At 36.3% G+C, this 27,497-nt stretch overlaps 1 long non-coding RNA gene across 1 annotated transcript in view; it reads right to left on the bottom strand.

Moving 5' to 3' along the window:
* The window catches only part of LOC110483304 (uncharacterized), a 70,038-nt gene extending 53,286 nt beyond the window's left edge, over nt 1-16,752 (bottom strand). Inside the window, exons 1-2 of the long non-coding RNA XR_014953800.1 lie at nt 13,214-16,752; nt 2,229-2,404 (exon numbers count right to left, since the gene is read on the bottom strand). This is a non-coding gene — a long non-coding RNA (uncharacterized LOC110483304). The remainder of the gene's footprint in view (nt 1-2,228; nt 2,405-13,213) is intronic.
* Between the last annotated feature and the right edge of the window lie 10,745 nt (nt 16,753-27,497).

Here is a 27,497-nt window from a genome sequence, read left to right as displayed (position 1 = left end):
TACTAGGTTGCTAATAGACTAGAGAGGACAAGAAGGGTTGTGATTGATTACATGCGATAAATACTTCTTGCTCTAAATTGTGAACCCACATCATTTAACCTTATGGTGTTTTATAAATTAGCCCAGTTTATTCCCATTTGCACTGCAGAATTCCTTAATACTTTTACCTTTTAGGGCTTTGTCTTGTCCACTTTTCTTAACTGCATAATGATATACTGTGAACTGGAAATAGAGAATGCTCCAGTGTAAAACAAATGAGGTTTATCATGATGCTCAACAGACACCGGCTTTCTTTAAATGTAAGCTTCATTCTCCCATTTTATCTCAGAACAACAAGTCCTCTTGTTGATGGGCTCTATGTCCTTCTATTGCCTTTAATAATAATTATTAATTTATATAATGTATAATATAAAATATACAATATATAATATACAACATATAATATATAATATATAATGTATAATGTATAATACTATATATCTATAATTATATAATATATATTATATAATTTAAATTATAATGATATATTATTATATATTGTATATTATATAAAAATAATATAATATATAGAATAGATATTATATATTCTATCTAATTTAATTATTATTATTAATTTTTAATAATAATTATTAATGATTATTAATATTGCCTATTAAATAATATTTCCAAAGAGTTTGCAGTCAGCCTTATTATCTACCCTAAATCCTGTTTCTTTGCTGCCTTTGTCTATAGCTTCTAATTTTTTGTTATAGCAGAGTTCATAGTGTTCTCAACATCTAGAAAGCTTTTGAATTCATCAATATAAATCCTGGATAACTTCACTAACAGTATGAGTAGTGTAAATTCTCACCCAAGAACAGGCTAGCCTGATGCACACAACAGTCTGGAAGACTGATAGGACTGAAAAGATGTATCAGATACTTGCAGCTTCTTTTCTCATATTGTTATGTGTGCTGTGAAATTTTGCAGGGGAGTTGGCATTTGCATTCATCCTTTGCATGTAAAAGCTATATGATTTCTTTCCAAAGATGGGCTGTAGACACATGTACACTTATTTTCTTGTTTGGAAATTTGCTGGCTGGATATGGCATTTGACTAGTGTTTTTCTATTACAGCAAACTTGGAAGGAGCAAAAACATTCATTGACTTTGTCCAGTTATATCCTGTGTTAGCCTAAGTCTTCTTTTAGCTTTTTGTATTGAAACACATACTTTTCTTTCTGTCTCACCCCAGAGCCCGATGACATCAGTAGAATTGTTCTGGATTTACGGCAGTATAACTGACTACAGAACTTGGATCTGTATCTAGCTCATTAGGACTTTCATTGTAACAAACTTCTAAGTTAATAAATAATAACTCCTCTGCAAATCCTCACCACTCGACTTACTGAAATATTCAGAACAAAATTTAAAGCAAAATTAATTGAGTATTATTAACTTTAAATACAGCTTAATTAATTAAACTGTGTGGAGTTATACAGGCACTTAAAATGAAGCACTATTTAAATAGCCCAGACATATTAGATCTCTTGACTTTGCATGTGTGTTTATTTTAAAGAAATTCTGAGTATTAATACTACTAAAGTTATTGCAAAATAAGATCCTCAACACTTCTATCTATTGGAGCACTGGATTGAGACATTTCATTGTATCTCTGACCCCAGTACCTAGCACATGAAGTCTAACTGGAGATTTTTGATTAAGATCAGTTTCACTTCATCTGTTCATAATTCTAGATAAACTGTTCACCTATGATTAATAGTGGCACATAAATCTGAAGTCATACTGCCCTCCTTTATTTCTACATTATTTCTGGTTATGATCATTCATTGTTTGGCATGATTCTTAACAGTTGTATTCCACGTTTCTCTCTCTCCTATTTGTGGCATTTTGCTTTTTCCTTCTCTAAATATGATTGTATTTTCTTCTTTGCATCTATGTATTTCTAATTATTCTTTCCCTATATATTATTTATCTTTCCTTGTAATATTCATTGTGGTTGAGTGTCCATTGTAAGAATTGTTTACCTTCTGTTTTACCAAACTTACTTTTGTCTTATTTTCTGTACTAATCTTGTTTTAATGACTCTTATCCATTTCAATTACCCTTATTTGAACATAAAAATTGCCCGAGTCAGATTGATCCCTCTATCTTAATGCCCTAATGGCGCTGGAGTTGCAGTTGTTAGGGAGAACACCCAAACCTGGTGGCTTTCAGTCACACACTCACCTTCTACTCCACCATTACTCCAGTTGTTGTATTAGAGACATCAGAACTTTGCCTCTTCCTGACACTGTTTATAGACCTGTTTTCCATGAGTTTGTCTAATCCTTTCTTATATCTGCTGAAAGCCTCTGCAGCTTGATTATGTGGCCTCTTGCAGTAAACTTTATTTACTACTTGATCTGGTAAGAAAAGCAGAAAGCAGAATACATCTGATTTACTGTTTGTCTCAATCTTGCTGTTTTGATTAAAGCAAGATCTTTAAGCAAGATCTCAAAGAGGAACAAGTAATATTTGGTCCTTATACATGAAAATTAACCTGACAACTGAAATAAGTGATGATATAAAAATGTTTGATTTCACAAAAACAGAAAAATAGTGAGTCTGAAGAGTGATTATGTGAGCATGAGATTCTAAATAATACCAGCATGACTAGCCAAAATACATTATTAATAATTTTTTTGCTTTGCTTCTAGACCTGCTCCAGTGTGAAGCCCTCAATCTTACTAGATCTTAAACCAGTAATTTTTGAAATAACTGGCATATGTTTATTTCCTTCTCCCCTAAAAATGATTTGGCTTTTAAATTCATAAAAAGGATTGAAATAGCAAAGGGAATCTACATTTCACAGTGCACAGATGAGGAAAAGAGAAAACTAATGTGTGCACTTCTGACATTCACTTCTGCAGTCCTCCCAGCACAGATTTTGCCATTATATGCTCCTTTAATCTGGTATTGTGCCAAAACTAATCAGAATTTCATGGCAATACAATGTCCTCTCTTGGTAGTTCATCAATGTGACTTTATTTACAAAGCCTAGTATTTAAACTTCATAAACCAGTTTTACAGGCATTCTGTGATTCCATGTGCGCTCCTAATCATTACTGTTGCACTTTGTTTGGTGTGTGTTGCAAACACAGTAGCATATCAAGCCCTTGGTAATTGTGTAGCCCATCACTTTTTTATTTTTACTGCAAATCAGCACTTGAAGTTTTTTGCCATACTGCTTTTTTAATAGGTTTGGAAATGTATTCTTATAATTTTCAATTGCATTGAAATCTTTGCTCCATGTTCTTTGGCCACTGTTATGAGGCTAGAATTGCATTAATTTAATAACTAATTCAATACAAGGTAGAGCGTCAAGTAAGATAAATTCAGCAGAAAAGAAAAATGAGTCATAGACAGAGGGGAGTAGCAAGAATTCAAGTATTACAGAAATTTCTACAGAAGAATTTGTACTTCCTGAGTCACAATAAACAACTGCTGTAATGAAAATGAACTGCAGAATATTTTTCCAATATTTGAAGTAATTTATTTTTATTATTTGTTTTTTTAAGCATCACTTCACAGTACATGATTCACACATACTCTGGCAGTCAGTCCTCAGAGCTAATAGGATGTTCCAGGATCTGAGCCCATTCAAAAAGGGACAGTTTGGTAGATGTGGCTCAAGGGTCTATCTAAGATGAACAGTTCATAGCAGTGGATCACTAGATTAATCTCTTCCTTGTCTTTGGAGTACTGTTATCATTAATGACACTGTGAAAGAAGTCTGAAGACAGACAATAAATAACAAAGTGATCTGGACACGCACTTTTTGTCCAGTTTTACCTTAGAGATAAATATTTCAATGTTACACTGACAAAATACCACTTTCATAGTACTTTCTGACTTCCAAGAAGATCAGCTTCTGTCTTTCCTTCCCTGAAGTGCTTAATAAGTGTTCAGAATGTGTGGACCAATTCCCACTTCCTAGAATAGCCAGAGCATCTTATGTTTCCAGTTTTAGAATGAAGATTTAGGGACAGGAGCAGCGACTCATTCCTGTGCTGTGGGAGCTGCTATTGATGGAATAAGAGTAAAAGAAAATAAGTTTTTTAGGAAGACAGCATTATTTTCACCAGTGAGGAAGGGAGTCTGAGCCTTTCACATCTCAGCTCACTGTTGATGGAATGGAAATGTCCAACTTTTTCATTACTGCTGTTGATGGCAATTTTAATCTGTCTCTGTTGGTAGAGAAGAGAATAATTGGAAAGACTGGTCACAGGTTGCAAGAGGCCCTTGCAGACACCAGCAAAGAGGCTCTAGAACTTGTCTTGGAATGCTACAAAACCTCAACAGGGTGGGAAGAAAAACAAAGTCAGCATTTAACAGACTGAAAAAAATTAATTCAGGCAATAATAGGTCTTGCAGATTGACATAAATCCTGGAGAAAAGTGAAAATCCTGATAAAAAAATCAATTCAAAGAGGCTTATATAAACGATACTAATTTATGTAAAATTGTATAACATTTATAAAAATAGAATCTGGACAACTGGACATGTCAAATTATGTATTTTAATTAGCTTTTAAGTTTTACTTATAATGTTAATGCTGTTAGTACACATAGGTTTTTGTGGAACATTAAGACTTGAATAGAACTTTCTGCTAACAATTCAGAATTGTACAAAATTAAGGTTTTACATGTTAAATACATTAAAGCTGACTAATAGATGTATAAAAATGAAGTCAGAAAACCCATGTTCTTTTAATACAGCAAGTAAAAATATCTGATTCAAAGACCACACATGAATCTGAAGAGCAAAAGGACCTCATGTCAAAATCACCAGAGATATGCAGCCTGGAGATTCTGCTTTTGATTATTTGTCCATAACTGTACAATAGGCACTCTTCCAGTCAGAGGTATGTCAGATATATCCAAAACATAAGTCTAAAATTATGCAGCACTTCATAATGGGTGAAAAAGTAATGACCATATTTTAGTTAATGCACCCAACATGTGCTGCAAAATTGCTTGCTACAGTCCTAATGTTGCTCATTCCTGTTTTCTCCTGTTTCAGAGAAAGGAGACGCTACAGTTACTGCTTAAGATGGCAGCTAAATATATCTAATGAAAATATTTGAAAATGGCTTTGTCTCTTAGACCCCGTGACCTTCACTGCAGTAGCATTACAGGCCAGTGAATATGTTGTATGTTTTTAACGAAAGTTAAGGAAAGGGGACTGAAGTAAAAAATTTCCTCATAATGGTCCTTTACCATCAGTGAGTTCAATCTACTGAAGTGACATATTTTTCCCAAACCACAGCATAAACAGAAGATACTCCAGAAGTCAATTCTAAGAAGTACAAGCTAGATAAGAACAAAATGTGGTTTTGAAATATTTGCACATCATCCTTTCTCAGTATAAGGAAAATTCTGCAACTGCCTTTTAGAAGTAACAGAAATCCCAATATATATCAGGAAATGTAAAAGTAACATGGGTTTTAAGATGTCTGTGTGCACGGGCAACTGCACAGTTGATTCAGTATTCCACCATGAGATTGATTTACATAGCAAAATATCCAAAAAGATTAATGCATTACACACAGCACAGAATATAGCAAATGCAGTTATTGAGCCAGTGATGGTGATGAAGCCAAAGGTAAATCATATCTGCTCTAAACAAGGCTTTGCAAGGCTTTGTAATAAGTCTGTATTTGTTAAGCAATAAAATTGTTCTGGTATTAATGCTTGGCAGTTGCAGTAACTTTATGTAGCACATTATGTATTTCCTTTTTCCTATATGTGCAGTTGATTCCAGTGGTCTGAATCTCCCTTACCATTTAGCTAAAACAGACTCTTGCTTTAACTCCGTCTTTGACAAGAGCACATTCAAAAGTTACATCTGGCTTCTTTAGAAAAACTTAAAAAAAATGAGTAAAAATGAAAAAAATCCTCTTTTACTGTGTATTGTTAAAGGCTTCTCTCAAAAGTGCAGTTCTCAGAGCAAATTGCATGAATCTTCCTGTTGTAATTCCCATCTGTTTTTAGATGCTTTCTGTAACAAAATATTTAAGAATGCTGATATTTTAAAATACTATTTACATGAGGTAACAGTCTTGAAATGAATGGGGCTGTTCATGCCTCAAACTATGGTTTCTTTTTTAATCTCTCTGTGAATTCAAAAACTAGTTATGTTGCATACACTGGGGTCACACTGGAAGTATTTAATTTGAAAACCTGAGAGATACAAACTAGACCTTTACCTTTCCTCCAGAAAGCAAAACAGAGCCAACACAGAGCTCTGATGCCCAGTCAAGTTATATCAAGACTTCATCTGGTAGACAAGCAATGGAGGAATGCTTATAACTCAATGCTTATAACTTATAATAATGCTTATAACTCAAGTTACAAGCTTGTATTAATTTTACTGGTTCTGCTCTGAAGTAACCAAGGGTAATTTTCAGCAATTCAGAAATCAGTTTGTTTCTCTATCAGAAAGACTTAACACTACTGACACTATCAATAATGTACTTGTCAGACTGAACAAGAATGTAAAACAAGTACTGGGACACACTTGCTGTTTATATTGCAAAACCTTACCTGTGAGACTGACCCATAAAAAGGTAAAAAAAAAAAAACTTCATGTTGAAGATGTGATGCTTTAAACTAGTTATTCTAGTTAGTTATTCTGAAATATTTGTGAGAATACATGTGATAGTAATAGAAAGCAGATTAAAAATGCTTCAAAAATAGAGTAGTACTGTACTTTTACTGACAGTTTGTTGTCAAAAGTAAGTATGATTAGGCCATCAGTTTAGAATAAATAGTTAATTCTTCAGTGAACATATTTTTTAAAATATAAACATAGAGGAAATAAATTTTGTTTAAACCTGAATCTGTGTCTGAAGTGATATACATGGCATGGAACATCATATTAGAGCTACCAGAATATCTTTCAAAACAGCGACTAACAAAATATGTATTGTCACAATATTATACCTTTTGTCATTAATTTGTTTACAGTACTAAATAATGGGAAAAGTATTTTGACTGTAAAGGGTATAAGAAGAATAAGGCAGGCTTTTTGACTGATAAGGGGTTGGTTATCAAGCACTTGGTGACCAAAAGTTTCTGGAACTCACACAGTTATTAAAAGAAGAAGTAATGGTAGAATCTGGCTTTCGTCAGAGAAATAACTGTGTCTAACATTTTAATATAATGGCAGTACAGGGAGAAGGTTTAAGGGGAGAAATGGTATTATGCAGCCAGAAAGTAGCCTTATTATTTCTCCTATGAGATTACACGTCTGGAGTGTTGATATCTGAATAGAAAGATTCAAACAAAGGAATTAAGCAAGATAAGTAATAACTTCAGGATGCACAAGTTGCAAATTATGCTACACAAAAGCACAATATAAAAATCAGCCTATGGAAATTTTGTTTTAAAGACTGTTTATAGCAGATTAGCAGATTAATATAATTTAAATATGCATTAAGACAAATAAAGCAGTTCAACAATTCCTTGTGTGTGCACTTCTATATAGAATTTTATATTCTGACTAGACCAGAGGTTTCTCAGACTTTGTGCTAAGTAATCTATATATGTTCAATTTAGTTAATTAGCATACAAATCACCTAGGTTAAAGTCAGAATTACAAGTTTGTGATTTCCCAGATATGTGACAAAATACTAAAATATATGGGCAAGAAATTCAGGCTTAATTGATGATATATTTTGTGTCATTTAAAATGAAAATAGCAAGTATATGGAAAATTTTTTTATCAGAAACAGCTGTTCTAGATTAGGCCAAAGGGCCATCCATCTAAATTAGGACACAAAATTCTCCATCACTTGAGCAATAATATACCTCTTGCCCAGTTAAAACCATTTTGCTAAAGAAACAAACCCCAATACCTCGTACCACATGTATCATATTCCTTCTAGTACCAAGTTGCTCACAACTTTTAACTAATATCTACCAATGTGCCCAAACCTCAAATTTACAAGCTTGCAAACCCTTCACCCCAAGCCAACCCTGAAATCACTTCATTATATAGTTGCCTTGCTGATTACCTTCCACTCTTTGTGCACCAAGCAGCTCTAAGCAGGAGCTACACATCACCACCTGGATCTTGTGATTTGGTAAAACAAACATTAACAGTTTGTTCTGAAATCTCCTTTAATGAGTTTTCAGTTTGCATCAGATAATCTAGTGTGCCTGCCATATAAAAACTGTGCAGCATGAAGGGACACTCAAGCTCCTCTATAATGAAAAAAGCTAAAATGTACTGAAGTTTTTTGTTTCAATGACTATTTTCTTTGAGTACTTTAGGAAGTGTTATAAAAAGTTGTGGGGTATTTTTTGAGTTCTGTTTTACAAGCTGGTTTTCAAACTGATTTTTCTTTTAATCATCTCTCAGCTGACTATGATACAGCTGCTTCCAAAATTATACAGGTATGCAGTCTCTTCTACAAAAAATATGCTTGTAAAGCTACTTAGAAATCTATTGACACACACTATTTAAGCATCACTTTTATACCTGCTAACAGTTTCATGCATTATCAACAAGAGGAATTTTTTTCCCGGTCATGTGGCCATTACAAAACACTGGAAACATTTTAGAAATTAATTCTGATGGTGCAAAGAGCAATTATATGTCTCTTGATATTTCAGTCACAGAAAATAATGCCTGGTGGGAAAAAAACCCTTAATTTATAAGGCAGAGCACTTGAGTTTAATTTCTGACTGCCTGTGGTCATTTATTCTGTGCAGACAGAATATTATTTAGAAATACTCTCCTAACCAATGGCCAGGCAGGATGCATCTTGTGTCACAGCATGGCTGGATACAAGTATGAGGCCACTAACAACTCTCATTATCAAAAATCTGTCAGATAACTTCCTCTTCTTGGTTGTTACTTTGTTTTGGTTTTTGGTTTTTAAGAACAAAGCTGAGCTAGTTCCTCTTCCCTAGAATGTTTCCATTGGTACTTCCCCAGAGAATGAGGATGGGCCATCCATAGTTGAGGTCATCAGTATTACCAAATGAGTTATACTTTAATCATTCCTGTGTGTAAGAAAAAACACCAATTTTTCTCTCTCCAGAATTGTAATCTGTTGCACAGAGTATGTGTATATGCATACAATGAAATACGGTCTGCAATATTGCCAGCATATCTGTAGGACTTGGAGGCATTTAAGTTTGGGAAAAGGAACATCACTAATGTTCTCCCAGTTTTAAGTCCCACATAAAGAATCTTTAAATAATGCAGAGGTAGGAAATACTAACCTTGCAATAGTGAAGGCCAATGCTATGTCACTTCAAAACAAACATAATGTATAAATGCAGTTTCTCACTTTTTGGAGTTCTCCATAGATAGAGAGACTTCTCTTTTTTCAGAACAGCACCTCACTAGAGATGTTTAACTTTTAACTGTAAAGAAGAAAATAAATATTTTCTTCCTAAATTATATCTGGGAATTTAACAGGGAAAAGAAGGGGGAAGAGCCCTGCTATCAGCAGAAGCTGTGATGGCTGCCCTCAACAGAGTTGACTGTGTTTGGCTTGCTCAAAGTACAGCCTACTGCTCACCTGGGGCCTCAATATCAAACCTTTGCATGTAGAATGTAAAGGTGGTTTATCAATCACAGAGTTACCTTTTGGCACTCTGGTCATGACTTACTAAGAAGAGCTGCCCATCAGGACAATGTAGGTTTAAGTAGCACTTGTCCATCATTTCCCTCTGACCTATAGTAATTCATTGAGAAAACACATCTAATACCTATTTAAAGACTCCAGATGATAGACAATCTTATATGCTTAACTATCTATTCCATATCTAAATTGGAAAATTACTACAGATAACCACTAAATTTAATTTTCTGTCCAAACTTAATTGTAACCCATGTAGTTTATATAGGGAAGACAGGGATTTTGAGCCATAACTTTGAGACCTGTAATAATTGTTTAAGAATTAGTCTGAATTATTTTCTTATTATGAGCGTAGAATTAGTTTTCATTTCAGTTAAAGGCTGAAAGCCTGTGAGTAATGCAACATAAAAAGACAATCATAGAGTGGTTTGGGTTAGAAGGGACCTTAGACACCATCTATTTCCAATCCCAGTTTGTTGAAAGCCCCTCAAAGATTTGTGCTTACTCAGTTTCATCAGATGGTCTAGAACTGGCTCTTAACTCCAGCCCAAGAGATAAAATGTGATCTCAGAATAGTTGAGTAAATTGGAGTGCTTTGAACAATATATGATACTTCACACACTGAAAGGAGTTTGAATTCCTATTTGTTCACTGGTACTATTGGTGAAATTGTTGAAAATTGATAAATTTTCTTTTATTTCACTTGAAGTAATTTTTCCCCAGTCTCTCCACAGATTCCAACTTATACAGCATTTATACTGTAATTTGGAATAAACCTCATGTTCAGATGTTTTGGGGGGATGGTGGTTTTAATTTTCACTTTTTTGTGTTTTGCTGCAGTATTTCATACAGAGATGGATTTCTGATTTCAGTAATTGTCTGTGAAATGTTTCACTTTGTGCCTGTGTGTGGCTACCAACACAATTTCCTGAATAGAGCACACATCTGTATGTCTCACCTTGTCCACTGTCTCAGATAAATCACTGGAGTGCTGTACCTCTTACTCTGTAAATCACAAGGGCAATAAGAGAGATGGGGTTCATATATAAACACCTCTGAATGGCACTGAATAAAAGCAGCATATAAAAGCTAGATAAAACATGTATTGGGGAAAAGAGAATAGACACATATAAAAACAGGGATCTAAAACAGAAGTATGGCAGTCAAAACACTGCAGAGCATCTCAAATTTAGGTATTATCTATAAACTATCGGTGACTTCCTAGTAGAAATGGCTTTCTTTCTATAACAGAGTTGCTGATGCTTTTGACTTAGGAATCCATCCTTGTGTAGCTCTCTCTCAAATGTTCTAGTTGTTTTCATAGGAGCTTTGCTGATTTAATCAAAATGGTTTAAGTAGTTCTCATTGTAAAGATCAGCTTGGTTCAGCATCTGATAAATCTAATTTCTACATAAGAACGTCTCATATTTGTGAGCCATAACCTGATGAATTGCAGGCTTACTAGGAGACTTAGTCTGTGAGATAAGGAAAGGAAATTTTTCCTCATGATTTTCCTTAGAGACAGGATAAAATCACAAGTTTTGCAGCTGTATTCTACAAGCTACATTCAGAGTTGCTAATTACAAGGCAGGATTCTTCTGGTGCTGTGGGGATATTCACAAATGCAATTCTAAATTAAAAACACTTGTATAAAATGCTCTAGTGGTGATCCAGGGGTGACTGCTGTATGTTGGGGCAGCTGGTGCATTAGATATAAACGAAGGATTTATTCACTTTGCCTTGAGGTGGGTGGCATTTTTTCACTCCAGAGCTTTTTTCAGTTTACTGAGAGTTTGCATTTTGAGATTTAGTTATGCATTTTAACTATTGTCCAGAACTTAAGCAATGCCAGTATGCGCTGCCTGGTGAGTGATATGTATGTTACTCTGTTCAGAGAGAGTGTTATAGCAAAGGCAACAAGCTTTCTGCTGTGACATTAGAAAAAAATATTATTTAAATTCTCAGCTGTGGCCTTCATACTTCACTGCAAATGACTAGTTGGGATGTCCACAGAAAGCAGGTTTCTGTCTCTGATATATCAATAACTGTCACGATGGCTGTCAGATGTATAAGGTTTATGAAAAGACCACCCTGTGCTCTCTGCTTTGCTCACCTGTGCAAGGGAGGAATTGGTTTTGCACAGGCGCAGTTATTAAATCAAATCATATACATCAAAAGGAAGCAACAGAATGAAAATTAATGGTTTTCTGGTTTGTTGATTGAGCTACTTGAAGTTGTATTCCTTATGTGTGATATGTACTTTTGTTAATAAAGATACCTGGCTTATCTACAAATGACAGTGAAAAAAAATCTGTTTCTAGTTCAATTGAAAATCTTACCTTCAGTGTAGTGTATATAGTAAAAAAAAATGGAGTTTACGGTATATATTAATTTGCAAGTCCATCTCAGATATTTGATTGCATTTTTTAGACAAAATTAGCTAATCTTATCAGATAGTGGGGAAAAAAAAAAAAAGAAAAACAAAACCAAACAAAAAAATCAGCAGGAAGGAAAGTTGGTTGTCTGTACGCCTCTTCTTCCTTGGTCTATGGTCTGCCAAGTGTGAATCATGGTACCCATGAAGTTGAGTCCATTGCAGTTCAAAATTAAGGTGCTGTTGGGCAAACCAAGTACTTGCTCGGTACTAACAAACTTCTGCTAAGCATTCATTTACCACAAGTTAAAAATGGAAAGTCTTTCAACACATAACAGTACAGAAGTTGTAATGTGAGCATTTGATATGAGCTCTGCAGTCACACACAAAAAAGGGAGCAAGAAAGGACACCATTCCACTATCAGTGTTTCTTCCCTTACAAAACATGTTTGGCATCTGCATCTTGCAGTTTCCCCTGGCAACTCTCTACTATCACAGAATAGAATGTCCCAAGGCTACACTCCATTACACTGCACCATCTTTTCCTTTTTTTTCTTGCTCCACAAGCTTTAATGAAGCCCATCAAATTTGCACAAGTGCCCTATTTACTGTACAGAGATTACGTCAAAAGAAATGATGTTGGCTTCCTATTAATGCTTGAAGATTGGCAAACAGTCACGAAAGTCGATTGCTGTTCAGTTTGCTGAGTGATGCCATGTATTGCTGCCTTGCCTAATTACAGCAAATCAGATGTTTCCTGTGGTGGAAAACAATGCTAACAAATTACTAACTCTGTGTGTTTTAAGGGGAATAGTATATCTCAAGACTCAATTGAAGCAGAGCATTGGAACATGAAAATTCTGTAGCTGTTTTATCAGTTTATTTTAATGTGTATTTATGGTTAGGTAAACTAGAATTCAGGAGAAATATTACATCTTTAAAATATACGTGACTAATTTACTGCACAGTAATAGCTTCAGTAACTGATTCAGAGCTGAACTGTATTCAGAGCCAAATTCTTTACTTTTGGGTTTTTTCATAAGGTTTTCCCCACAAATCTGTTGAGTTAGCAGAATAAAGGAACATGTTATAAGCAGTGAGGTAAGCATTAGTATGCAGAATAACCTACAAACAATTTTCAGGGTTCACAGAGATTAGAGAAATTGGCATTTCCACAGGAAAAACAACAGGAATTTACCTTACCTCTATCTGAGATTTTTAGTTCTCACATCGAAGGCAGTAAAGATACAGCTGGCTTTGTGCATGTGCATATTCACTCTATTTTTCAGTCAGTAGTTCCCCAGGATGTGTTTTTACACTGAGGGATTATTAGAACATCATGATAACTCCTACACACAGTCTTAGCCTAACTCCAGCATGTAATTTCAATGCCTGCAGCTCTACTTTGAACAAAAGCAGTTGGTGTGACAGCCTTTGCTCTTTGTAAAGGATGACACTGATTTCCTTCACTTTTTACTTCACCAAGAGAAAGGCTGCATCAATCAATCAAATCTTTGGAGTGTAATATTAAAGAAAACAATTGTTATTTAAGCCCTACTTACAGTATAGAAGTCAGCCTGAAGAAATATCTGCTAAAAAAATTTTAGCTAGAAAACTTAATGCTTTTTATTTTCTTGAGGCTGAGCTGAGTTGAGTAAGTGAAATAAAAATCATGTTTGGGATTTCTTGCTTTAGAAAATGCCTGTTAAGTCATGACTTTGCTCACACACCTCTCATTTTGCTTTTGCAGCTCAGGGAAGGAAAAATAATTTTGTGAAGAAAGCTTCAAGGAAGTTTCTTTAATACATATGCCAGCAGCAAATCATTGCTACATATGAATGTAGTGAATATTGTTTTCAGGATTTATCAAAACATGTATCTACTCCTGTTGGAGGTTTCTAGGCAGATGCCTCCCCTGGCCTCTCTGGAAATTTCCAGTTGGATGCAGCAGCACACGGGATGAGAAGAATCTCAGTACGCTGGGTTCAGCACTGTACTGAGTTTCTCTTTTGCTCTGCTGATCAGAAACTGTTGAAGAGCTGCAGGAGGAGGGGGACCTTCAGGCTTGATTGGAAGGAGTGGAAAAGTATTCTTCTTGAGCCTAAGGGAAAGATCAAGTAATGTTTTGTTGGAGCGTTTGAAGAAAGGTCCCTCTTACTGCTCAGTACCTTAATTTATAGCCAGACTGATGCAAGGTCCCTTGAAGGACTGAGAGCTATAATGTTCATATCCATTCAGAGGAATTTGTAGTAACAAAGTCAGATCTCTTCAATTCATTTTGTTCCCATCAGTTTCCCTTTTTGCCATCTTGCTCATGATCAAGTTCTATGTGTTTGAATTCAAACATCTGTGCTTTACTCTAAAATGAAATTACTATAGTTCTCTACAATTTTCATACATAAATAATTTCAGTGCTACTGAAATGGAAAAATTCTGAAGCATCTTCCTGGCTGCTCTTGTTTAAGGCAGTTGTGACGTAAATGACACAGACTTGCTGTCTTTTCGCTCTGTCTCACATTTCCTTCCTTTGCACTCCCCTTTAACATTTTCTCCCATCTCTTTCCCTGCCCTTCGTCCAGAGAAGTCAGTGTCTCATATCCTGTTCTCTGAATGTTGTTCATTTGCATGACCTTTATTACTCTTGATTACTATAATGAGTGTTTTTAGTAATTATCTTCATCCTGTTCTATTTTTCCACAGCAATACCCACTTTAATGGGTTTCAGATTTATAAAACATATGTTATATTAGCAAAAGCTTAAGTATTACCTCCCTTCCCCAGTAATGCTTGTACACATAGTATAAATAGTAGCTTTCTCCAGTCCTGAATAAATTTACAGTTGGCCTTAGGGAAGGGTATCAGCTGAACTAAGCCACTAAGAGTGTCTTGCCATCAAAGTAGTTCATGCTTCCGTTTTACTGACATGCAAGGAATTTTTCTTTGCTTGCACACTTTCATGAGCACCTCTGCTTTACTTAATAGGTATTGATAATAAAATATTCAATGCAAAAAAAATTGATAGTGTTGAATGTGGATGCCTATCACACATGCTTTCTAACTAAAATGGTCAAAGAAATCCCTGTCCTCTCAGATCACATTGCAATAAGAGAATGCAGCAGGGAAGTGCAAGAAGAAATTTCTGCTTGTTACTGGTGCTTTGTGTGTTATGGACCAGGATTTTACAGTGACAGGTGCTAAGCAAATACAAGCAAAATATGGGACCCACTTTTTGAGACAGAAAACAGTTTCATGTTGTTGTTGGTAATGCTAGTGGGATATACTTCTCGATTTTAAACTATTTTCCAGTATTTTAGTACACTATAGACAAAAAATTGTATCTCAATTACAGCCATTTGCTATTACTAATACTACTGAGTGTAGTTACTGCTGGGTCCAGCTGCTCTTTCTGGAACGCAATGTGATTGTGGATTCACAGCAATGTGAATGCATTGTCTGGAGAACTTGAAAGAGCCACCAATTCTGGAGCTGGATTCTGGGGAATTCCCCCCTCCCCCAGCTGGGGGACACAATGGGTCCTGAGGAGCTGCAGTTTGTGCAATCATCCAGGAAAAACATCCAGGGACTCTATAGGCAGCTATGTGGTGCTGTTCTAAGTGGCTTTATGACTTACCACAGTAAAGTTTAAAGTCCCACTTCAAGGGTTTCATACAGATCTTGTCTACCTGTATGCATTTCTGTGATGCTTATGTCTAAGCTGGCCCATTCAGCAGCAGCACACAGTATGGGCAAAGCCATAACAGGCAGCCTGAATCTGCCCTGGATTAACATAGCCTAGCACAGACCACAGCATTTCCTTTCCAAACTTGTCTGGAAACTTACAAATTCCTCTAGAGCTGTAGTCAGGGAGAACCAGAAAACATTGTTTCTCTTGGAAAGGGGGACAGCAAACATCATGTTTGGCGAATTTCTGATTTGGAAGCCTTGCCTTGGTTCTTCAGAGCCCTTCAGAAGCTGTTTGTATTTCAGGTAGGGGAGGATCTCTTTACTTTCAGATCTATACAGAGACCCGAAAGACCTGATTGCCCATTTTTCTTATACTTTGCTTTTTCTCCTATAATTCCTTTTTACCCAAATTCATTTCCTATAGAGCTCTGGATCTGAAGGTAGAAATGCAAAGTGGTGCAGACAAATGTAAACAGCAGGGTCCTAAGTTTTGGGAGGTGTCCCCCCCATTTGCATTGCAATGCATGGACACGGCATCCAAAGAGAGAACTAAGCCATGTTATGATTTGATATATCCAGCAGGAGTAGGGGAAAAACCACATGGTGAGATCTTCCTGTAGTCATGTAATGGATAAATTCAAGTCCTAGGCAGAACCTAACCCAAGCCAGATTTTGCTTTCTCTGCTTACTGCTTGGTCTCGTTTCTTCTCTCCTTTGTCCATTTACTGCAAAATCTTTTAACCTCCTGCAGCAGCAACTTACAAGGGTTTCACTGTACACAGTGGAACTAAAAAGTTCAAGTACAATATGAGCACAAGCTCTGGGATGGTAGCAAAGCTTGGATGAGCCCTTCTGCTCCTATAACTCTTTAGTGGGGTAGAGATGACTGACATGCAAAAACCCCCAGTATCCAGGGTTGTTTCCCGGACACATGCTCATTATTTATAGTGCTGTATCAAAGTTCATCCAGGCAAGTCTCTCGGGCTTTTCATGACTGGGCAGAAGATGCCTCCTCAGGAGATTTCTAGTGCTTCCACACTCTGTCGCAGTGGAAAATCTTGCTCATAGCTGTACAGTCCCAACAAATAATAAACAAATTATTGTTTATTTTTTGTTGGGACTGTAAAGTTACAAGAAAGGGTTTGCTTCATGCTGTGAGTAAAATGTAAGTCCCTGAGTCCAAATTCCCATGTTTTACATCAACCAAATCTTCATATATCTTCTCTAATAACAGTGTTTCATCCAGTACCATTTCTACTACTTAAGATAATAATTGTAATTGCTTGTTGCCTCTATCCATCTTCATGTGGCAATTACAAATGTATCTAAGCCAGACAGGAGTGAAAACAGAAGATTCAGAGAAATATTTTCTCACACAAGTGTAACAGCATCTTGTGTTAAAGAATTGTTCCTTCATTTGATTTCCAATGTTTTTAAAGATAGATTAATTTCGAACAACTCCTCTATAAACCTTTAATAACATTGCAAGAAATTATCCTTCAAGATCCTCTGATCTTGAAATCCCAGGGATGGGAAGTGTAGCTGACTGAAAGAAAATCACAAAGTTCACAAAACTCTCCTTGCAAAAGGAGATTTTCAGAAAACAATGTTTCCACAGAGTGACTAACCAATGTAAAAAGGAGTAGGTACTTTCATCAACATTTAAAATATTGACTTTTAAATATTATACAGATCATTTGAGCTTTATAATGGTAAATAATGACTTTGTGTTGAAGAGTAAGAAATACTTGGTTGTATGTCTTTGTGTGTCTGTGAGAATACAGAGCTGCAGTCCAATGAGGAGTTTGTATAGGCAGGGAAGTCTAAATTGGAATTTCAGAAATAAAAATAATTTTTTGTGTTAAGAGATCAAACAGGCTGATCAGAGCAATGTATGTTTCATAGTCCTGATCAGACAGCTGGGATCTCAGTTTGTGAGAGTGGTCTGCAGGGCTGCTGTTTTAACAAGGCATTGGCTGTCAAATCTCTCCTATCCTCAATGTGTAGCTGAATTAATCTCTAAACATCACTGAGCTCATCTTCTGTGTCAGTGCAGGCCCATGTTTGCTTTTGTCCTTAAGCTGGTCATGTTCAGGCTGTTTACGTATCTCATCGGTGTGACGGGTGTGACATTTTGCTTTTAGGATTAAAAGCTAAGCACATTGGAAAAATTTAGGACCAGGTATAATTACGTTTTCCTCCTCAGAAGCCTTGTTGTTGATAATATTTTCTCTCTTTTTTGCTCATTTTTGTTCTTTAATAATTTCAATTTGTCATGTTTACCCTTATTAGAGATTGGTTTGTCTCATGATACATGGTGGGTTTAGTTATCACAATAAAATATCTTAGATAGAGGGCAATTGAACTTCAGTGTGAATGGCTGGGCTTCTTTGAGTATTACAGCTACAATTCCTAGTATTTTGATTCTGTGCTATCTCTTTACTACACAATAACCTGGAGCTTCAGGTATGAACTAAACTGTAAAAGAATGCAATACGTTGCCATACCTGACAACTGCATAGAAAATAAAGTAATTTTGGTAGTCCTTACCTAGCTATTATTTTAATATTTATTGTGTATTGGAAGATAGTTTGGCTTGACCTTGATTCCTAATAGTTACTGCTGGGTAATAATTATAAAAACATATTTCCATGAGTTTAGCAAAACTTGTGACTCTGAAGGTGACGTTCAGACAGAAGGACCATGAAAGACATTTACACTTTATGTACCTTGGCATTGCAAGTATCTGGGAATGGGATTGCATATTTTAAGAGTGCAAAGCAGGGACAGCAAGTGCCTGGTTTACAGGCTAAGTCTAAAGAGCTTACAAGGAAAGAGTCTCGCTCATAAAACAAGTGTGTGTGCAGGAAGAGGGTGGGTCAGATACAGCAACAGGGGCCATTAATTGATGCCATTAAAAAGTAATCTTAAATTGCTCTAAAGGAGAAACCTGGACTCCAAAATCTAGGAGACCTTGGTAGCTATGTCCTATCTTTAATGTAGTCAAATGGCTGAATGCCAGAACAACTTTGTAATTAGTGTTGTGTAAATGCAGACCTCTGATGCAAGTAAACAAATATTCATATTGTCAGCTGCATGTGTTACTGCTGTAATTGTTATTCTCCCCATCTGGACCACATTTTTGTCCTCAAAAGTTTTTTCTGAATACATAATGAGTCCTCAAAAACATATATTTGTAATTTCTTACATTTAATGTCACTGCAGGTTACTTTTCCAGTATCCTACAAGAACTACCAACTGAAAACATTTCTAGATTAAAAAAAATTTGAAAGATCATAAGATTTACAGCAGTTCATAGGAAAGGAGTCATCTTTTCAAAATATCATTTACATTTTTTTGCAAGTCTGGAGTATATGTATAAATAGAATAACATAAAACAAAATTAAAATCTAAGATTAAGGTAAAATAATCTGTCCCTTCAAAGGACACATTGAAACAAGTAACCTAGGTTGACACATTTTCAGTAACCTAGGTCTTTACACACCCTGAATTTTAAACCAATACAACATATTGGTGGGTGAAGTAGGCAAAGTCAGATTGACAGAGGAGATGTTCCTCCTGGAAGCCACTGTCCTCAAAAGAGATGCTGAATTGTACATGAAGAAGCTCCAGAAAGCACAACAGTGCAGAGAAGGCATTTTTCAAGTGATACATAGGCTGAGGAATGTAGGGAATACTGATTCCATTACCCAGGTTCATCTATTTACTAGAAACCCAGTGGAAAGCCATGGTCTTGGTTAAGGTCTGTGAAGATGTGGATTGGAGATGTTTGGAATTAGAGAACTTAAAAAGTAGGAAGTAAGCAGCTGACAGAAAATCAATGGTTTGTTGTCCGTCAATGTCGCTGCCAAGGCAAGTTGTCTCAAAATGTTACTGCATTCTGTAATTTAAAAAATTACAGATGTTTGGCAGGACATCAAAGCAACCGGTATTTGTCCTTAATGAGTCTGCCTTCACAACAGGAGCTGAGCATTTACATGCTTTGTGTCTTACTTAACTATTTAGCCCATTCATCCAGATTCTGAATATACATGAAGATGTGAAGATTAGACGATTAGCATCTTGAGGCATCACTACACTGCTAATACTGAATATATTCTTAGTATATAATTTTAAAGTATAGCAGGTGTAATCCATTGAAGTAAATGGTGAAATCCTACTGACTTCAAAGATTTTATCCATTATGTAACTTCAATAGATTTCCACTATTTTCCTGACTCACTTACCTTATCTAGAGTTTACATCTTTAGTATTTGAGGGGATTCATACTAATTTTAACTTCCTCTTTTAAAAAGTTTACAATTATTCATTTCAAGTCTCAAACTGCATGGAAAAACATTGCAAATCTTCACTGTTCTTTGAAAGCAATGGCTCTATTGCTGCATAAATGGCACTGATTGTACGCTGCCACATATGCTTTAACTTTGTGGACTGTTTGACATGTATGTGATGATAATTAGGGGTATTTTTGTATGAAATGCTAAGAAAATTAACTTTTGACCCCAGAAATGTCCTTCTTCTGGGGCACTTATACTTTGGCTTGAATTTCAGACAACAAAGCACTGAGGATATTTTAATAAGAGATTACAAAAGATGCAAAAAATTAAGACTCAAACCTTGCAGTCTGGAGGAGATCAGCATTGAGGTCTACTGAGAATTTGACTCTTGTTTATAAGAGAACTTGACCCTTTTGTTTGGCTTGGGAATGTTTTTCTCTCCCTTCTGATTATACTGGTTTTATCACTAGTTTTATCATTGACCAACATCATGTAATGAAATAAAATTATTAAATTCTTCAGGGACTTACAGTTACTGCTCAATCTGTGCAGTTACCATTACTCAGTGCCAGGGAGGGCACCAGCCAGGGCACTGTACACTTACACTTCTTTCCTTCTTTCTGATAAGGACATAAACCAGAACACTAATTTGGGCTCAGTTCTGTCTATTAAAGACAAAACTCAGCATGAATTAAGTACAAGTTTGTGGACTACACAGAATGTTTTAAGATATCTCATTTAATGCCTGTAGACTCTATGGGACTCTCAAAACACAGGAGTGTTGCACACTGTGGAATGAGGAGGTAAGGGAGGAAAGAAATACATGGACTGGCCAAAGCATCATTCATGTGCAAATGATGGGCAAAATCAAATTATTTTCACTTGTATATCTCAATATGCTTTTCACCCTCAAGGCCTGTACTTGCTGGATCACACTACCATGTTTCAATTCAATAGGATAAGAAAGCTACTCATTATTAGCTTTCTGTGAAAGCTAAAATTGTCTTTGATAGTCTAAACAATCCATTTTAAATTATGTTGGCCTAAGCTTCCTTTCATGTAATGCCTATTTCACAGAAAACACAATGGAAATAAGAAAAAGATCTTAAAGTTCTGAAAACTTAGTAAAATGCCTAAGTAGTGAAACTAATTGAAAGTTGTAAAAATAGGTCTCCTTCACCTAAAATTTTATAGGTGTCAGAAAAAAAACCAAAACAGAAAAAGCAAGAATGAAGCTTTTTGTTGTTCATATATGTTGAAATGAAAACCTAGGAGTTGTGTATTATATTCCTCAGTATTTTTAAAGAAATCATCTACCTGTGTGTTTATCGGTCTAAAATATTGACCCAGTACAAATTCTTAAATAATATAATGAGGCTTTGAATTGGAAACTACCTTATGATTATTTTTCTTTTTTTTTCTTATTTATTGATTATAGAATTTAAGATATTCAACTGAACAAAAAAGGTTTTTTTCTTGCAGTACCTTTTTATTTTTGGTCACAGTGGTTGATATACTAACCTTTCTGACACTGCTTGTAACCCTTTGATGCAGAATTGCATCTGGTTTGGTTTCTCTATTGTTTCAACTACCTCTGTGTTATGTAAAAACATTAGTTTATTTCTTCTTTTTCAACTGTTTTAAACACCAAGATCCTCATAAAAACAACCCACTGACTAAAAAGGAGATACACAAAAAATTACTTGCACAGATTAGAGCTGGATGAACTTGGAGAATTAACAGTAACAGTGGTATTAAAAACATAAAGTTTTGGATTTACTGATCTTGCTGCTCTTTACGACTTCAATTTTTTTCTGAGCATGTTTGTTTTTTAGGCGGAAGTTTTGCCACCCACCTATGAGTGATACAGCAAAGACAAAAGTACTCAGCATTGGCCAAAATAAAAGCTTGCTCTCTTTTAGGCAAGGAAAAATATTTGAAATTTTCATCTGTGTGTTCTCAGTTTTCCTGGATTTGAAATCAAATGTCAAATATTATTGCATTGGGTCTGACAAAACAAAATGGTTTTGCATATGGTCTGATCACTAAAACAAATACAAGTCATTGACAGCAATGTTTTCTCAATGCTTGGGAACTGTGTGTCAGCTCCTTTGTCCCATGTGATGAAGTCCTTTGTGCCTGTGCACAGCATTTGTGGGAGCTGTGTGACCTGCACCTTTGCTGGGATGGCTTAGGCTGACTCTGGGACTTTGCACTGCTCTGAGGCCAGGAGATCTCACTCCGAGGGCAGGCTGTGCTGTGGTCCTCTTCACCAGTAAGCCAACTGACACCCTTTGGAAATCATTTAAATGCTGCAAAACAGAAACCAGACTATGACTGGACCTAAAATAAGTTCATAATATTCATGTATCCACTTATTTTTTTTATTAATTCAAGGGGCCCATCTGCTGAATATAGAGGTCCACACAATATTCTAGATCACTGCCTCAAGGTAATGGGCATTTGAAATTCTCTTCCTGATGTGTTCATCAGCCTGGTTGTTGGTTGAGCTCATCCAGTGCTATTTGCATGACGAATCTAGGCCATAGATGAGAAATTATTTGTATTCTCTTTTGATAAAAAAGTGTCCATTTTATTTGGGATATTTCCAATCACTTAAATCTATGAACAAGTGTATAGAAGTAAAAAGGAAAAGTAAAAAGAAAACTAAAAGGAACAGAATTACATAAAGACAGACTCTTTTTTTTCTAAATTCAGCAGTTCATGGGCAGAAGATTGGGAACTCTGATAGGACATAGAGTACAGTTGGATGGAAATTTTTGCCAGAAAAAGCTGAATTTCTAGCTCATATTTGAAAAGATTTCTAACAAGAGGTAGGTGGCATCAAGGCTGGAAAGCCAGAAAAAATATTGCATGGATAGATTTGAGAAAGCTGGAGAGAATTCCCTTTTGGAGACACCTTTCTTGGGAGCAGTGTAATCTTATGACAGCACTTGGAAGCCCAGAAGTACCATGTAGCAACATAGCAGCTTTTAGGTCAAATAAATGAGGACAAAAGTCATGTCAGCAATCTGTGTCCTCCTGTGGGGACCAGCTCACTCTGAACAACACCGTGAACTTACCAACCTCCATTCTTGTCTGACCCACATGGCCCCAGGTAATTTCAAACAGCCCTGAACCTCAGCTGTATCAGCCAACAGCAGCTTCTGACAGGCTCTCTGTAAACACACCAAAAACATCACACAGATCCCAGGAGAAGAAAAGGGAGTCTGCTCTGCACGCTGTGCACCAAGGGTCATTCCAGCCATTCATTGCAACTGTAACAAGATTAATCTGAGGGCATAGATTTGTAAATAAACAGGCACAGAACCTTCACATCTAGTCACTATGGGCAATTTCACATAATTCAGCCTGGAGAAATTTGCCTGTAGAAGTTTCCCAACAGCAATTAAAGTGTAAGATATGAACTCATCTCCAACAGTAGTGTGTCTGCATTTATGGGGTGGGATGAGCATAAACTTCCTTGAAACTATACTTTGACTGGGATTTTTACCTTTTCCTTCCTTTGTTTTCATGAATGCAGGCCACTGTCACTCTGCACTTGTCCACCTTTATTGTGTCCTGACAAAGAAAGCTGCAGCTGGCTTGGCAAAGAGCTACTTTGGTCACAGAGTTTTCAGCATCTTCAGATTTACATGTTTATGCCCTAAGGAACAGCAGAAATACTTTGGGGAATCACTGTAACAAGTACAACTTGGCAATTCAGAGCACTTTTGGGGGGAGAGGTGGAAAGTGGAAAGGAAGAGTCAGGCATGAAGTCATTCATCTATGGTAGCAGCTTGAACAAGATGCCTCATTTTCCATTCCATTGTCCCAGCTCTCATTCAGAGGTCTTTGAGAACAATAAGAAGAGCAATATTTGGTCCAGTTCTGCAGCTCATCCTAAAGATGGTCATGGTAGAAATAAAGCAGTGGAAAGAAAGTGGAAGGTATCCTATGAAGGAGCCATGTTTTTTCCTCTCCATGCACGGTGCCTGCCATTCTATCATGTGCAAACAAATTTTACTGGCACTGAGATGAATTTATCTTTAAGTTTCAGGGATTATATCTGGTTATAAGGAGTGTTGTTTGGATGAGGCCAATTAAGCAGCCTCTCTAATATCCAGCTTCCTTTTCAAAGACCACAATGGAAGATTGCAGATTTGCAAAGAGGAGTACCATTCCATGGTAAGAGAAAACATTTCTTGGTGTGCCACCTGTATCAAGAAAGGAGAATAACTAAAAATAATTAAATAAATTAGAGCACCTCCAGTGCTGAACCAGGACTGTTAAAAGAAGTCAAATAAATTATTTAATCAAGTAGGATTGCTCAAAAAGACAGGCTCATAAATTTGAGGGGTTCCCATATCTACTCTGTTGCTTATTCTGGAGATAAGGAACCATGGTGTCTGAGGCAAGTTTAGCTCATTTTTCAAGAGCTACATGGCTAAAATCTCCCCTTTTGACCAAGTTCTATGCTTTGGACATTCCTGCTAATTGCTAACAAAAAGAGTTATCTACTCCATCTGCCTGGATCTGCAGCAGATTCCCCAACAATGCCTATATTCTTGTCCTTTGTACTATTGCTAAAACTTTCAATATATGTTTCCTGCTGCATTCTGAACTTCTCAGTGAGATTTGAGGCATAATCTCCTTTACCTTTTTTTCCTCTTCTGTTTCTTCCTCTTGCTCCTGAACAAGCTTTGGCATTAGTATTCCAGGCACATACTCACATGACTCTACCCTACCAAGTTTCTGTTATGTCAATTAAGTTGTAATTTTGATCTTGCTTTAAGTGTTTTGGCTCCATTGTATTTATTTGGATACAGTTTGTATCAGTCTAGGCTGAGCATCAGTCATTTTGTTTTCTTTTTTCCTCCTTCAGTGACTTTTTTTCAAAAATCACTTTTCTTTTTTTCAGCTTTTTTTGTTAGCCCAGTGTTGGTCACATTTATCTGGACATGCATGTCACCAGCCTGACAGGATATTTTAGCATATATCAAATCACATTAGCAAATCTATGCTGAAGTTTTTTCTTTGCTAGGTGAAGCCCATTTTTTCTCATCAGTCCCTCCCACCCCATCATGGAAATGCACAGCTATGCAAAGGTAACAAAGATATTCCCTCTCATTCCCACCCTTGCTTGCATCTCCTCATGCAGGCATTAAGATTCTTTGTCCAAGTAGAAACTGCAATCAAAAGTGCTTCCAGACCTCTCTTCACCAAAGAAACCTCTACCTCACAAAACCCACAGTGACCACTCACTGTCAAAGGGCCACTTGGCTGCAGGAGGCTGATGTAACCTCTAGTTTATTTAGGAGAGAGACAAGACCTAAGACTTTGTGCAAAACTGGAATGTACCTGGACCCTAATTAATGAAATGCAATGTAATGTTGTTAATGAGATTGATCCTAAAATGCAAAACCAAGAAAATAATTGGACTGAAATAGACATTTGAAAATCTCCTATTCTTACATCTATACTCCACAGTAGGATCACCTGTATCAAAACGTCTCATGAATTATAGTTGACTAACCATACTTATAAAAATAGCCAGTAACAAGACACTTCAGACTATCACAGCCCACCTGTTTCAATACTTCATTCTCCTACCTTTAGTTTTACCTAAATCAAACAACTTTCCTCTGCTGCAATTTAGTTGTCCTAACCACAATTCATATGGAGAAAAATTTCATCCCTCCTTCTTTGCAAATTGTCTGGTGCTATTATAGTTAAGTATACAGAGCCAGAACTCATCTCAAAACAGTGGACCTTGATTACCTACTATGTCTTGTTTCTAGAACAGACTTTCACACATTTTGGACACTGCCCTGATTGCTTTCCAAACACACTCAGACCTATCATCAGCTTAGGTGAAGCTATGTTGCCATAAAGGGTGAAGAAGTTTAAAGGCCAGATAACGTCTCCAGGACAAAGAATAAACTCTAGTATTGTTTATTTTCTTTCAGAGAAATATACCCTTTGTACACTTAAGAATATTTATCAACTCTCCTTTCTTTGACTAAATAATGTCAATCTCAGTCTTTCTTCATAGACTCCAGATCACTCCCACTGAAATCCATTTAATTTTCAGCTGACATTCCCAGGACTGGTTCCTGAAGTGCAATTCCCAAAGTGCACTATTCGGTTGCCTGCTCCCCAAAGCTGAGTAAAGATAAACACAATGATTTTCTGTGCACCACAATAATATTTCTCTTTGTGCATTTCAAATTTCTTCATACAGCTCTCTAAGTACAGTCATTGAACTTAACCTGCTCTAATTGATTTTGTAAATCTCTAAATTATTTAATACTTTTTAATATGTTATTCTAGCATTTACATCCCCATAACCATTACATTTGTTTGTGAAGATGACTGCATTAGCAGCAATAGCACAGACAGACTTTTTGGTAAGCAAAAATCACTAAATATTTTGACAACTCTGGAGCTCCATTTTGGTAGAATCAATTGGTGGTCCTGGGGAAGTTCCTATGACTTCTAATGTATTTGTACATGTTCCATGAAATACTGAGAAATTTTGTTCTCAGGAGCTTTCTGCCTACCCATTTATAAAAGCACTTCTCTGTGTTTTAAAATTAAATGCAAGACTGTTAAGACTTTTTAGAAATTAATTGTGCCTCAGAGACTAAGATTTTTGAAAGGATTCCCTAGAAGAACAAATTGGTAAAATTAGAATGATGCAAGTAACACAACACTTTACTGTTGTCAACTGACCTCCTATCAATTATCTTGTGGTCTTTTGGCCTTTTTTGCCCCTGCTAATTGATCTTGATGAATGTTATTTGTTTCTTGAAGCTTCAGCAACGTGGTTTCTCCACTGCCAATGGTGTGGTTATACTGAAAGCCAAAGTCTACCTGCCTCTTGCCTTTTGATGTGGACTTTGGTACTAAATAAAACACTGTATGGTGGCCCACAGCAGAGCTCACAGGCAAGCACAGCTGGACTGCGATCTGCTGGTGGAAGGAGCAATTGTTTGCCCAGATCTGCCCTCAAGGGTGACTGTATCTGAGACTCCAATGGGGTAGAAAAGCAGTTTGCTAATCTGCAGTGTAGCTCCTGCTGACTGATAAAAGGATGTGTACAGTAGTCTCAGTCTTATCTCTTTAGCCAGGTTTACACTGGTGTGACACTGCTGAACTTAGACAAGCAGTTCCTGATTTACTCTAGGGCGAGGGCAGAATCAGGTCTGATTTTGCACCACAACCCATAGAGATTACCCAGCTCACCCTGGAAAACATTTTGTGTATATTTAAGAATACTTCAATATATGTAAGCATATTTATAGCCTTTCCCCATGTCGTGAGGGCATTTTGGATCTTTCTAGTACCTCTGGATATAAAATCTTTTTGAGCTGAATCCAGGGCAGATAAATCATGACTCCGGCTTCTTTCGCCTAGGGTAGCCCGCCTCAATCACTGCCACATTCCTCCCATAGTAGTCGTTTAAAATTAATAGCACATGCAGAGGAAAAACTAAACCCTTT

Source organism: Lonchura striata, chromosome 3 (genome assembly GCF_050655825.1).
Source record: "Lonchura striata isolate lonStrDom1 chromosome 3, ASM5065582v1, whole genome shotgun sequence".
Lineage (NCBI taxonomy): Eukaryota > Metazoa > Chordata > Aves > Passeriformes > Estrildidae > Lonchura > Lonchura striata.
The sequence above is the reverse complement of the archived record's forward strand: the minus strand, read 5'-3'. Positions and strand labels throughout refer to the sequence as shown.